Source organism: Acomys minous, assembly GCF_964271855.1.
Source record: "Acomys minous genome assembly, chromosome: 6".
NCBI lineage: Eukaryota > Metazoa > Chordata > Mammalia > Rodentia > Muridae > Acomys > Acomys minous.
This window is the reverse complement of record NC_140487.1, coordinates 100,150,537-100,164,960: the sequence shown is the minus strand read 5'-3', so window position 1 is coordinate 100,164,960 and position 14,424 is coordinate 100,150,537. Positions and strand designations below refer to the sequence as shown.

At 49.7% G+C, this 14,424-nt stretch overlaps 1 long non-coding RNA gene across 1 annotated transcript; it reads right to left on the bottom strand.

The window, feature by feature from the left end:
• Positions 1–5,921: 5,921 nt before the first annotated feature.
• LOC311600624 lies at positions 5,922–12,961 on the bottom strand. Its single transcript, XR_014780293.1, has 3 exons — positions 12,766–12,961; positions 8,247–9,089; positions 5,922–7,668 (listed from the first exon to the last, which is right to left on the bottom strand). It is a non-coding gene; the product is annotated as an uncharacterized lncRNA (long non-coding RNA).
• Positions 12,962–14,424: the final 1,463 nt, after the last annotated feature.

Sequence of the window (14,424 nt, the reverse complement as noted above, 5' to 3'; positions counted from 1 at the left end):
TCCCAGCATCCAGGTAGGCAGCTCATAACCACTTGTAGCTCCAGACCCAGGGGATCTGATGCTTCCTAATGGCCTCTGCACATGGGCATACAGACATAGGCTTAATTAAAAATAAAACAAAAGATAGTGAGTGGGGTTTATGGAGCTGGTGTTTGGGGGGAATAATCTGGAGATATTGACTCAGAAATCATGTGTTTATATAGCTCTGAAATTCTCCACATTGGTGACAGACAGGTGTCTAGCACAACATCTTATGCAGAGTCTTCTAAAATTACCTCTCAAGGTTTGTCCACTTCAGTGAACCTCAGAAGTAGGTCTTTTTTTCTCTCCCTCAATGCTCCTTATGGCTTTCCATTTCATAGGCGATACATGAACCAACCCAATCAATATCAGTCAGCCTGGCCCAGAATGGCCAAACACAGATCAAAAGCCACAGAAAGTCCAGCTGATCTACAGATGTGTGAGCAGTAAGAAAGGTTTTTGTTTGTTTGTTTGTTTGTTTTTTCTTTAAAGCTACTAAGTTGTAGGGTGTTTTGTTACATAGCAGGAGCTAGTTAGCTGATACAGAACTCATATCTTCTTGACACCCGACCGTGCAGGTCTGTAGGTTTCCTACTTTAACACTATGAGATGTGGAGAGCCGTATGGAGGGGAGAGAGTTCCTTCTTGCTGTCACCCTGTTGGTGTGACCAAGACTGCGCTTCTCTGTCGTTGTCCAGAACTTAACACTCTTGCTGGGAGTAGAGTTTTCCTAACACACCATCGACTGTGCTCCTGACCCAGTAAGTTCTTCTTGGCCTTCCTCTGGCTGGCTCCTTCCTCAGCTAGATGAGCCATTTGGAACCGTTGTACATCATCTAGAGATTTTTTTTACCACCCATGGTTCACCGATGGCCATGGGGGACCTGTGTAGGCATGGACACTGAGCTCAAGTACTCAAACGCTCACGGCCCTCCCTAAGACAGTATCCTGACAGATGGATGGAGGACTGTTCTATGAAAGGCCTTGGTAGAGTGTGTGGCTTAAGGAGCTTATGTACCCAGAGTTCTGGAGGTCAGGAGATTAAAGTCAAGGGGTTAGGGGGCAGATTTGTTCTAAAGTCCCTTTAGCTTGTAGATGGCCGCCATCTCCCCGTGTCTTCCCATCATCTTCTCTCGTATGAATAAATCTTAATTTCCTCTTCTTATGAGGGCGGCAGCCATGTTGGGTTCAGGCCCACCAAGGCGCCCTCCTTCTAATGTAGATACCTCTATAAAGGCCCCATCTCAAAATCCAGTCACATTTAAGGGGATTTGGAGTTACTCTTCAAATCCAGCTTTCTTGGTCCGTCTCTGGCCTGTGCTGTGTGAGATCTGGGCAGGCTGGGCCTCTGAGCCCCAGAGCTATGACAATTCTCCTTGTACACGATTTTTGAGGTGATAGTGCCCAGTTTCTTTTCTTCATGGCCTTTGTCCCTAGCGGTTCTGGTACTTACTTGTTGGCAATGTTGCTTTTCATCACCAAATGATACTGATTTGTTGTTGTTGTTGTTGTTAAAATGAAAAGGCACAAGAGAGTGATGTGACCCTCTGGGGCCCACTCCAAGGGCACCAGGAGACTATATCCCGGATGTAGAAACTGCCCTTCCTCCATTCCTACTACTACAGACTTGTAGTAGTCTAGAGCCCAGATGGTGTGTGCTTGGAGGTGACATCGGTAGGAAAGCAGTACCCCTGTCAGCCCAAGGAGGAACAGGATTTTGGGGAGGGGAAGCCGAACCCCAAGAATAGGCCTATATTTCAGAAAGAGCTCTGGAATGAGGCGGTGGAATGTTACAGGACTGTGGCTCCAGCGCCAGCCAGTTACAGCTTCAGGGAAGTCACCTGGCCGCTCTGGACCCTACTTCTCTGTAAAAGAGAGAGGGTATGGGACAGTTGTGCCATGCTTTGTGCCTGGACCACATCACAGACTTGGTGCGTGTGCTAATTCAAAGTCTGAAGACCTCAGCATGAGGGCGGGGAGGTAGGAGGGGCCTGTGGGGGAACTCTGGGAGATTCAGGAATCTCAGGGAGCAGTTGGATAACATTGGTCTGAAAGCCTATTGGGAAATATCTCCTATCGAATACACCCCTACAGTCATGTACTTGTGTATAGATGCATATATGCCTGTGTAGAAGGATACACAAAGTGCATTAAGTTCTATAGGCACGCACACATGTGAACATAGTGGATACACATCCATGTACATAGGAGCCCTTATGTCCCCAGACTGTCCCTCCACTACTGATACACACATATGCACAAAGTGCATACACATAGTCCCAAATGTGAAAATAGACAAACACACACATGTATGAGCATTCAAACACAAAAATATACACTTCCAGTCCCAGTTCGCGGTAGCTGCTTCCCCTCATAAAATACAGCACTCACTGCAACGTAGTCTCCAAGCCCTGGTCTTGCGTCCTCCTTCCATATATCTAAAATTAAATACGATGATGACGAGGAGGAAGAGGAGGAGGAGGAGGAGGAGGGAGAAGACCTAGGCCCGGAGCAGAGAGCCACACATACAGATTGCAATCACCACACAATGTTGCTGGTTGAAAGGAATGGATGTTGAGCACTGAATGTTAAAAATTGTGTTGAATTAGATAAGAAAATCCCGTGTAGACTTTGTTAATGATTCATAATCAGCTAATAAGCTCATCTTGAGGAGAATAATGATCCACGGACCTGTTGGCTCGTTTATCACTGTGTTTTACAACATTGGCAAAGAAACTAATTAAATCCCCGCATCATTACAGAGAATCCTTTTTAATAGAGATACAATGATGCACTAGAGGCTACAGATTACACTGCAAATTGTACCAGGAGATTTTGGACAGCGGGTTTTAATTAACATGTGAGCCAGAAGCAGCTCGTTTAAATAATAACCCGGGCTGGAACCATCTGTAAATCCGAGCCAGCCAGTAGGAGGAGGCGGGGAACTGAGGCCTGGGAGGCAAGGAAAGTGTTGGCTGGGAGCTGGGAAGTATTTCAGAGTTAGGGCTCCGGGGGACATGAGAGAAACCGAAGCAGGGATCAACTTTAGGTGGGGAGGCACAAGCAGGAGCTGGGCCACTTCGGGTTTAGGAATCAGAGTTGAAGGATCACATCTGTAGCTAGGGAATTTCAAAGCTTGATCTACAGTCGTTGTGATGGAGGTGCCAGGTGGGCTCCCGAGAGACCACTCCCATCCCATGCGACACAACAGCAGGCAGAGGCCACGCTATGAATGGGCACCTCCACGGACTACTGTCTGAACAGTGGCTGGTTCAGCAAGTTTCTGAGGCTGGCCTTAGGGCAGGCTGGGTAGGCGCCCTGACGGGGACTCAGTGCTTTGGTTTTTGCTTCCGAGTGGGAGCGCACCTAAGAGGTAACAGCCATAGTGCCTTTAGTGACTGGACTCTGAGGCTCTTCTGTGGTCTGGCTTTCAGATGGAAACTTCAGACTGTCAGCCAGTAGATACACAGATAGCCAAGTGCACAAGAAAGTAGATGGCCAAGCGACACAGGAGGAGGGTGCTGTCCATGAGTGGCATGTGCCTCCTTGGAAATAAGGCCAAGTTTATGCCTTAAAGGCAAAGACTCATCTCCATGTGGGCTGCTTTCACTGAGGGACCTTTCTAAGGACACAGCCTTGTCTGAGCACTGCCTGGGTCACATAGCAACTGCGTGGCCTTCATTTGAGCTGTGTGTCATTGATTTGGGTTGGCAGTCCCCAAACCTGGTTAGGCACATGTTTCCCCTTCAGGATTTGTCACTTTTCATCCTCAGTGTTGGGGTGGCTGGTGCCACCCTCAAAGGGGCCTTTCTGAAGGGCCTGAGGTGGGAAGGGGTTCTCGCTAAGTTCATGATCCTCTCAGAGAAAACGAGCTGAAGGCTTCTTCCACCGTGCCTTGTATATTATTATTTTTCCCCCCTAAGATCAGCAGCAAAATGATTCATAAAACCTTGGAAACGGGTTTAGCGTAAAGCCTCAAAGAACAATAGCTCATTGTGCTTTGAGACTCCCACCTGATGTTCTGCCAAAGGCGTGACACAGGCTTCTTCGAGAGGGAGCTGCACCCAACAGTCTCTCCCAGCCTGCACTATTCCTGGGCTCCCATGGCAACACCAGGAGCATCAGCCCAGCACTCTGCTAGCATCACCAGGTAGTACACAACCCTGTGTCCAGGCCTCAGGACCATCCCAGGCCTGGGATGCCGTTCGCAGGTGGGAGGTCACACCTACCACCACACATACCTGATTTCTCAGACACCTCCGCCATGCGCGCACACAGGTGCACCTACCTATACATGCTAATTCCTCTGTCTTTGCACCCCCTTGAAGCTGAAGTTCTGTGCCATCAGTACTGCCTACTCCTCTTAGCCCCATCTGGCTTGGCAGTCACCTGCCTGATAATCATTTTCCTCTGCTGTCTTTGCGTTCAGTTGTGTGACAGAGGATATAAACAGATTGGAAGCCAGAGGCCGCAGAATTCAGTATCCTCTCAGAGGGGGAAGGGGCCCATTACTACACACAACAGTGTGGACTGGGATCCAGACTTGGTTTCCTTTCTCCCAGCCATGCATCTCTATGGTGCGTTAAAAATAAAAAGTTCTCTTGTCACCTTTTCATTTCCACTTTGGAGATGTCCCCGTTGCTTCCCATGATGCCTCTGCTTCCCGTCCAGCCCCCTTCAGCAGCTCCTCCGGCTCCCCCAGCAGCCATGATTCTGTCACCTGCCTTCTGAGCTGTCAGAACCTCTGGCTCTGCCTGTGCAGTGAGTCATATGTGTGTGCTTCAGCTCTGGGTGGGGGAATTGTTCAAGGCTGGCTGGTCTACCTCACCCATTCTAACCGGGGAGGGAAGGGAGGCCCTGGGAGGCGGAGAGGGGTGCATGGAGGAATTTGATCAGTGGTCCAGCTCTTGGGAAAATGCAGTGTTTGAACTCAGGAATAGTTTTGCGATGGTATTAACAAGTTGGAGCAGAGGCAGGACAGGTGGCTTCTATGTAGATGGAGCCCAAACCCTACTTGCAGACAGGAGGGAAGTCCCCCTAGTTTTCTTTACTGGGGTGCTTACAGATCGGGAGCTCTTCCTAGTCCCCCTAACAGTGCCCAGGGATGACTTGCAGCTCTACTTAGCCACATCTCCATGTGGTTGCAGTACAGGCAGAAAGCTGATGATACCTTGTACTCTGGAGTCAGTGAGATCTGGGTTCAAATCCCACCCCACCCCAACCCTATTCAGCCCAGCAAATCCACTATGGTAGGCAGCGAGTTGGAGGTGGCTTGTAAGAAGTGCTAATTACATCTTAGGAATTTGGTAAACCAGCCATTAAGTATGGCCATTCCTGAAGATTAACCTATGTAAAATTATAATTATATAAACTGTTTCTAATCAACACCAAAGCAGCACATGGCTTTCTAATCATTTTACCACCGATGCTCTGGAGCAGGGGTTCTCAGCCTTCCCAGTGCTGCAGCCCTTTAGGGCAGTTCCTCGTGGTGTGATGACCCCCAGCCATAAATATTTGTTGCTACTTCATAACTGTAATTTTGCTATTGTTGTGAACTGTAATGTGAATATCTAATATACATGACGTCTGATAGGCGACACCTGGGAAAGAGTCATTTCACCTCCAGAGGAGGGGTCGCATCCTGTGTGTTGAGAACGTCTGCTCTTGAGCCAGATCTCTGTACCCTGTTTCCATCTGTCTTGTCTGAATGGAGAGGATGCTATACAGTGCTGTGCTACCCACGTATCCCAGAAGCCAGTGGCACAGAGCTGGGACCTTGCACTTTTGGTTTGACACCAGCCAAGGTGGAAGTATTCACAATGTGGAAAAACAAAAATCCATAAGCATATAAATCTAAGCATTATTTTTAGTTTTATTTCCTTTAAACTTTTCTTAGTATTTTTAGCATTAGTATAACGGATGTGCGCACATGTGGGAGTCAGAGGATGACCCTGTGCACTTGGTCCTCTTCTCTCCACCTTTGTGTTGGTTTCTGAGACAGAACTCAAGTAACCAGGCTTGGCCAGCAAAAGCCTTTGCCTGCCGAACCATCTCACTGGCCCTATTTTCTTATTTTTTCAGAGTTGGTTGTTAAATACTTCTGCAGCTTGCTCTTAATCATATGTATTTCCACTGGGAGGGAATTCTTGTTTGCAGAGGAGGACACCATAGCCTTACAAGCGGGAAGTGGTATCGTCAAGTCACATTGCTGGCAGGACTGAAAGCCAGAAACGAATTTCACTGTGTCTTAGGATTCCAAATTGGGTCCTTTTTTATTTTTATTTTTATTTTTTTCAGATTTAAATTTTTACCCTTTGCGGTGTGCCTGCCCTGCTATGTCTCTTCAGGAAGTCTTCAACAGAGCAACTAGGTTGCAGCACTGGGGAGCTTGGCTTGGTTGTAGTGACACCCCAGTTTGTTGAAAGATGCCCAGGAGGGGCGAGGGTGGGGTGGAGGGAGGCAGAATCTCCATGAAACAGTGCATGCTGTGGGAGGGATACCTGCCTGGCAGGGAAGAAAGGCACGATTGAAAGCCAGGGCTCTGCTGCCACCTCTGCAGCCGCTTGAGCAGCCGCCCACAGCCCGGGGTTTCTCTCTGTGTGGCAGGGATAACACCACCACTCACCATTAGTTTGAAATGTAAACGAGTGGAATATTCATTCTCAAGGTATCCAGAATGGAACTGTACACAGCTTGGGGGGTGGGGGATGGGGAAGCCCAACCCCTTCCTCCCTTCCTCCGTCCTGCCTTCTTTTCCTCCTGATGAGGAGTTTTGATTGTCAGCCAGCCTGAGCACATTGATATGACTGAGAGCACTTCCCTCTAAAAGTGGTTTCTTTTGTTTCCAGGCCAAACTGCCCATCCAGCTCTTTGCCACTACTTGGGGGTAGTTTGGATCTTCCCCCTGGTTGGTGGGGCAGCCAGAGTATTGCAGTATGTTCCGAATATCCTTGAGGTAATAAGGATGTCGCTATCCAAAGGTGCCTGCCTGAGCCTTGGGAAAATGAGAACCAGCTGTGAGATTTTTGGTCCTCAGCGAAGATGAAACGAAGAGCAGCGGATACGAGGCTTGGTGAGGTGGCGCGATTAAGGCAGAGACGCCTGGTCCTCTACTGAGAAGAGAAGAATCTGCTCCCTCAGGTGAAGATGGCCTTTAGGAACGGGGCCGGGGACAGCCCGACTCTGGGCCAGGATGATGCTGTTAGTCCCTGAGCTGAGTTGATCTTGGCATCCCAGCAGTCTTTCTCATATCATCCCGGTCCATTCCTCCCAAGAGCCTTGTGTTCCTCAACAGTCCCATATCGCCCACTTCATTTCTTTGTTTCCCTCCATCCATCTTTCTTCTCTCAATTGACAACTTCAACCCCAAGATCAATGTCTTATAACCCCTAAGGCATCCTGTGCCCTAGACCGGCAGCTGTCTGTTCGACTTGGATTCTGGGAAAACCGCTTGGCTGCCGCTTCTTGGGTGGAGCGGACAGCTCTGCTGAGTGTGTTTGCTGAGTGGCTACCATGAGGCCCCATCAGGAATCTCCCAAATCCTTTTCTTCTGAGTGACATGATGGCGGTCTTTGACAGCCCAGGTGTGACTGCTCTGACCTCTGCTCTCCTCCAGGCACTAGCAGACAAGGGTTAGCTCTTGGTCTTCTTGGAGGACAAAATAAGGAATGCCAAAGTCTTAGTTCCCTTCAGTCCCAAGTCACAAACCACGGGCAGAATTTCTCTCTCTCTCTCTCTCTCTCTCTCTCTCTCTCTCTCTCTCTCTCTCTCTCTCCCCCCCCCCAGGCCCAGCCCTTCTCCTCTGTTATTCTATCTCACCCCCCTCCTGATCCCGCTGAGACCTCACTCCATCACTCACCTCCCTTTCTTTCATTTCCCATCTTTCCTTTTTGGCTGACATCTTTCTAGAAACTTATAAATGTGTTCGGGTCCTCCTGACCCCCTTGAGTGACTGCTCTATCCGTCTCCATCAGTCACTTGTCACTGCTGCCACTTCCTCACCACCCACTCCTTCCTTAATCCTTGTGCAATCTGGCTCCCGCCCCCACTTCTCTATGGAAACTGCTCTTCTCATTTCTCTAGCAGCATCCTCGCTGCATTGAATGTGCTCACAGCTCACAGGAAGCACCAAGAGAGGGCAGGCTTTCCTCCTGGCACTGGCTAAGGCACCGAGGAAGGTCAAAGCTGACTGTGGCATGAATTTCCCCCCCAGTGGACTCACTCACAGGGAGATCCTCTGTGTCCCGTGCCCTATGATCTTTGCATGATTCCACTGGGTTCACAAGTAGATGTCCTCTCTCTCTCTCAGTAACACTCCCCACTGCCATCCCACCAGCTTGGTTTTCTTCAGAGTTGCCACCCACACAGCCACACCCATGACCGAACTGTTCAGAGGCTCCTCCTTCTTTTCTGCCAGCCCCTCCCAGGGAAGGTTGATTGGCCAGTGGAACTGACCTCTGCCCTCCCTCCTGGGAAGAATCACTGGACCATGACTTTGCCTGCTGAAGAGACTGAGGTATTCCTCAGGCCCCTGGCATATGGATTCTCATCATAAGTGTCTAATGGGCAATCAGGGATGAAGCCTTGGGCTCAAGATAGGATTTCTTCAGTGGGTTTTAAATGCAGCTAAAAAGCACGTACTTTCACTTCTTGGGCCATCTCTAGGGAGGCTGCCTCGCCTATGCTGTGCCAGCTGCAGGCTTGGTGAGGTGGCACGATTAAGGCAGAGACGCCTGGTCTACTACTGAGAAGAGAAGAATCTGCTCCCTCAGGTGAAGATGGCCTTTAGGAATGGGACCGGGGACAGCCCGACTCTGGGCCAGGATGGTGCTGTTAGCCCCTGAGCTGAGTTGATCTTGGCATCCCAGCAGCCTTTCTTATATCATCCCGGTCCATTCCTCCCAAGAGCCTTGTGTTCCTCAACAGTCCTATATCGCCCACTTCATTTCTTTGTTTCCCTCCATCCGTCTTTCTTCTCTCGATTGACAACTTCAACCCCAAGATCAATGTCTTATAACCCCTAAGGCATCCTGTGCCCTAGACCGGCAGCTGTCTGTTCGCCTTGGATTCTAAAAAAAAAAAAAAAACACTATAGTAGAGTATAACTTCACTTCAAACATAAATTTAGCTGTCTTTCCCTACTATCGTGCCTCTACCATTTGTGGTGTGTTTTTGTTTCCGGTGGATCCTTGGTAAATGCGGAGTGAGTGGGCAGGTGCATGAATGGCTGGGAAAAGTATTGCATAGCTCAGGGCCTTCTTTGTAAGTTTCATCAGGAGCCAACTCTCTTGCTAATGCCAAGTTCTGGCTGACACTGACATTAACTACAGCTCTATTTTTGTACCTAACCCATAGGGAGACATGATGACCTTGAGGATCAAAAAGTTTAACAAAGCCCAAACAAGGGCCCCAAGGCGATCCATATTCCAAAAGCCGGGAGTGGTCCCCACTTGGAGTCTGTATCCCACTGCCTGGACAGTGACCTACCCGGCCTGCTCTACAAAGCCCAGAGGGCGAGCTGGCAGGCAGATTGGTAGATAACATATCTTTCTTGGCCATCCGTCAGCTCTTCCTCCCACTCAAGTGTGTCCCCCCCAGGGAAGTCGCAGAGCTGGCTGGCGGCGGGTCAGGCTGGTGCCCATCTGAGTGTCCGGTCTCCTGTGGAATCCCGCTGCTTCCTCCCACTGATTTGGCCAGGATCTTTATTGTCTGCTCAAATGTAATTAAAGAGTCCTCTGATGGTGCCAATTAAAGACTCGGAGGGACAGGAGCGGGTGTTCGCGGCATCACATGGTGAGGCGCGGTGAAGCTGTAAACATCCATTAGCCATTACAGTTCTCATTAGTCCTTGAAAAACAACTCATTAGTGTCCATAGAACTGACAGGTAAATACAGCTAATGGGCTAAATCTATCAATAAATTCATTGTGTGCAAAATCAGGGTTTCTGTCATTGTGCTGCTTGCGGTGACTAATCAGAAGGTTAAATACTCCTCCTGCAAAAATATATATAAGTTGCAAAGCACTTAGCCTGATAGACTGTGAAAAAATGGCATGTGAGAAACTAATGAAGACATCAAAGGCTTTATTTATACGTAGGGTGGGTTCACTGTGAGTTCAGGTTGCTATGAACTGTCACAGCTGTTTAGCTGAGACTAAATTTTAGAAAGCATATTGATTTGTTTTAATTTAAACGGGGCAGTTTACAAAAGCTGCTTGAATCTGAAGTTATTCCAGAAATGATTGCTTAGTGTGTGGCAGGGGGTGGTGGGGTGGTGGGGTGGGGGTGGGGGTGGAAGGCAAGTGTCTCAGTGCGCCTCTCCAGCGGGCCCCATGGGCCATCTCTAGGGAGGCTGCCTCGCCTATGCTGTGCCAGCTGCAGAGAACTGCAGGCGGGCTGTGTGCATAGAAGGCTCATTTAGTGGCATCTCTTCACAGTGCCGACGGGGTACAGGGAGGCAGGGCTGGCTGGCAGGCAGGCTTCCTGTCCAGGGTCATCTGGGAAATTGTGGCAAAGTCGTGGGCCTCATAGGCTGTTGCCTCTTACCTTACTTAATGCTACTCTTTCTCTTTCCAGACAAACTGAGGTTGTTTTGTTTTTTGTTTTCCCGGAGGGGGGTGGCGCACCTACAGGTAAGGGTGGCTTTGCTGTATATTTGCTAAACTTCCTTACCTGTGGCCCCCTCCACCCCAACTATAGCCATAGTAATCCAGAGAAGTCACAGCTCCCTGCCCCCCTGCACTCAGCCAGCCTAACCTTGGATACACCTATGCTTTGGGCAGCCGTGGGGTTTAGCTGGTTCATTTCAGCCATGAAACTCCCATCTCCAGAGGGGGCAGTTTCCAAATCTTCTGCTAAGCTGCTTCCCCTTTGACCTTGTTAGATGTGAGGAGGAAACTTCCTTATCCCAAAAGGGTATGACATGAGAAGCAAGGTTATGAACTAGCGCTTCGTGGCTTCCCTCTGACCTCTGCCTCAATTTGAATACGTGATCTGCATAAAAATCTGCATAAGAGATTTTACATTTTTTTTTTAAAGTGCTTTTCCAGCTGCTTTTGGGCAACCTGAAGCTGTCAGTGGGCTCTATGGCCAGCCTGGCCCTCCTGGGAAGCTGCTGACCCCCTTGAGTGAGACCTGCATTCTCCCCAACAACCTCATGTCCTTGTGCTCATCCTCCATGCCTTAGAACAGGGCAGCACCCCGTTTGATGGCCACAGTGGATGGCACCATATGCCTGCACCTCCATCCTGATTTCTGACAGACCTGGTTGTTCCATGTCACCATCTCTAGACCTAATCCCAGGCAGGCATAGCTAGTCTACTGGCTTGATCCTTGTATTTAGCTTCTTGCACACAAAGCACGCCTTGCTGCCCCAGGATGGTGGCTCCCCAAGTCTTTAAAGGGTTTTCAGAGCTTAAGCATCATGGGCATCTCCAGTGCCCCACCCAACATCCTTGCCCGTTTCCCTGCAGCAGCTTTTGTCCAGGTCTGGTCCCGGTACAACACAGCCTCTCCTAAGGAAGTCCACGTGAGCATTCTGTTCTCTCACAGAGGAGACCCTTGTGATCCCCACTTCTTGTGCTGCCCAGGCTCTCAGCTCTGCTCTTCCTCCCTCCTGGTGCTCCTCTCTCTTCCCTTCTCTTTCTTCAGTATCAGCATCCCTCTTGGGCCCCCCCCCCCAGCTAGCCTGGTTTTCTCATCGCCAAAGAGCCTGGGTAGCCACTGGTCCTTCAGGCTGGAATGTTCTTCTTCAGATATTTACGTACTAGCTGGCCTGGCTTGTCCCTTTTCCTCAAAATTGCTAAGCTGTTTTTTTTTGGGGGGGGTGGTCCCTAATTTCCTGATGCTTGTGTTTTTGAGTGTGTTTCCCTAGATCACCCCACTGCTGGCTTCAGCTTAACATTTAGCTGCCAGCTCAAATTCCACCTTCTCAGAAAGGCATTTTGCAAACACCCTCCCACCCTGTCTCTCTTCCTCAAGGCACTAGCGTGGTCTGAATTTATATCGTTTCCTTGTTTGTGTTTTTAGTGTTTTTTTTTTTCTCTTTTTAAAAAATTTGCCTTCCCAGCAGGCAAACTCCACAAGAGCAAATCTTTGTCCCTTCCCATCACCAGCACAGCTTTAAGTGCCTAGCTTCGAGCCCTTGGGCTGCTAAAACAAACAAACAAACAAACAAATACATAAACAAACCTGTCCCAGGAATGGCTTTAAAGACCACTACTTGCGTATGAGAAGACACGGAGGCCTAGGAAACCCCACTGGAGTGGGAACGGGCACAGGAGAAGGAGGACAGCCTCTAAGGACCAGCAGAAAGAGATGCTCAGCTTCATCCACGACCAGGGCTACATCAGTTAAACAGCAGGCTGCCTCCTTCACCTGTCGGTTAGGCTGAACGAGACCCGTGTTGACGAGGAGGAGGATCTGGGCAAAGGAGCAGCTCGCCGCACCAGCTGCTTCCTACAGCTGTGCAAGTGCGTGTAAGAACTTTGAAAGGTCACACACTCTGCCAAGGAGCAGTTCTCTTCCTGTGTCTGACCTGGAGAGGTCCACAGGGCGCATCGTTGAGCACACAGAGGCGCGGGCACTGACAGGTATTCCCAGGGCGCTGACTGCGTGTTTTGACAGTAAGCAACATGCTCCGAAGCTTTTGTCCCATCCAAGTACTAACCGGGAAGGACCCCGCCTCTTCTCTGGGATCAGACGTGACTGAGCATGTTCTGTGTGATATGGCCGTCCGTGTCCTTACCTTTCTTTCACTGCTTACGTTCTAGCTGGGGAGAGACAGGCAATATCCATTCGATCAGCAGATGCAGCTCATGTCCGGCAGTGGAAAATGCTCCAGAGGAAAGTGGAGTGGGACCAGCTAGCTAAGAAGGGCATACCAGAAGAGGGGGTACCGTGCTCTGCATGGCAATGCTATAGACCGAATCCCCTGATTTATGTTGAAGCCTTGGTCCCTAGTGTGATGGCGTTAGAAGTGGGACTTTGGGAGGTAATTAAGTGTGGAGAAGGTCATGTGATTAAGCTCCCACGACGGGATTGATGCCAAGGGCTGAAGAAATCTGTGCTTGTTATTGCTCTGCCGTAGGAAGGAAGCCAGATGCGCATCTTCCCAAAGAACCTGCCTATGCTGGCATCCTGATCTTGGACTCTGAGCTTCCAGAACTGTGAGGAATGCACCTTTACTACCGTGGCCTAAGTTGACTAATACAGTCCTACCAAGGAAGACCTCTTAATAAAGGCATGAAGGACATGTGCATGGGAGGAGAGAGAGGATGATTTGAGGACACTGGGATTTAGTCAAAGCAAAGGTCCTGAAGTGACTGGAGCCGGATGAATTTGAGGAAGAGCAAGCAGGTCAGAGTACCCAAGGCAAGGAGAGTTGCAATGGGGGAGATCACATCAGAAGGGAGGCTAGGGTTCTGTAAGTGCAAAGTCCAGCCAGCTACTGCAGAGATTTTCCTTTTACCCAGAGGCAGAGGGAGAGCCTCGAAGAGTGCTGATTGGAGCAGCAGTGGGATCTCAGGTGTTTTAGAAAGTGCGTTGCAGCGGCCATGGCTGTGCAGAAAATAGTCTCGGGAGGAACCCAGCTGGGAGACGACGGACTACTGGGCATCTTTAGGTGAGAGATGCAGGGCTTCCGCCAAGGGGACGGTGGCGGTGTGTTCAGGTCTGAAAGACACAGCCGATGGGTTTGCTGAAGGACAGGACGGAGTGGGAAGAGAAGTGCAGATTGGCACTGGGGCTTTAGGCCCGAGGACCGGGGAGACTGGAATTGCTGCACAAACACAGGATTAGGCGTGTATCCTCTTTGTTTGTTTGTTTGTTTCTTCTTGTGGTAAACACCACAGTAAAAAGCAACTTAGATGGGGGAGAAGGGTTATTTCAACTTATATTTCTGGTCCCAGCCCATCACTGAGGGAAGTCAGGGCAGGAACTGAAGCAGAAATCATGGAGGAATGCTCGCTGTCTGGCCTATTGTTATCTAGCTTTCTTATAAACTCACCTGCCTAGGGAATGACGCTACCCTCGGTGGGCTCGGCTCCCCCACATCAATCATCAGTCAAGACAGCCTCGCACAGACATGGTCACTGGCTTGTCTGATGGAGGCATGTCTTCAACCGTGGTTCCCTTTCCCCAGATAGCTCCAAGTTTGTGTCAAGTTAACTAGAAAAAGTAACCAGGTCAGGGCGTGTTTGCATGCTAGATTTAGTATGTCCACTGGACATGCACGTGATGATACCGAGACAGCAGCTGGACCCATGAGGTCTGGGTTGGCGGAAGAAACCTGGAGTTGGCAAGGTATGGGCAGCAGAGAGCTGTGGGGCCAGACAGATGCTCAGGTGATGGTGAGATGGTAAAGAGATGAGGTCTTGGGACTGAAGCCTGAGACCTGCTATAGCTC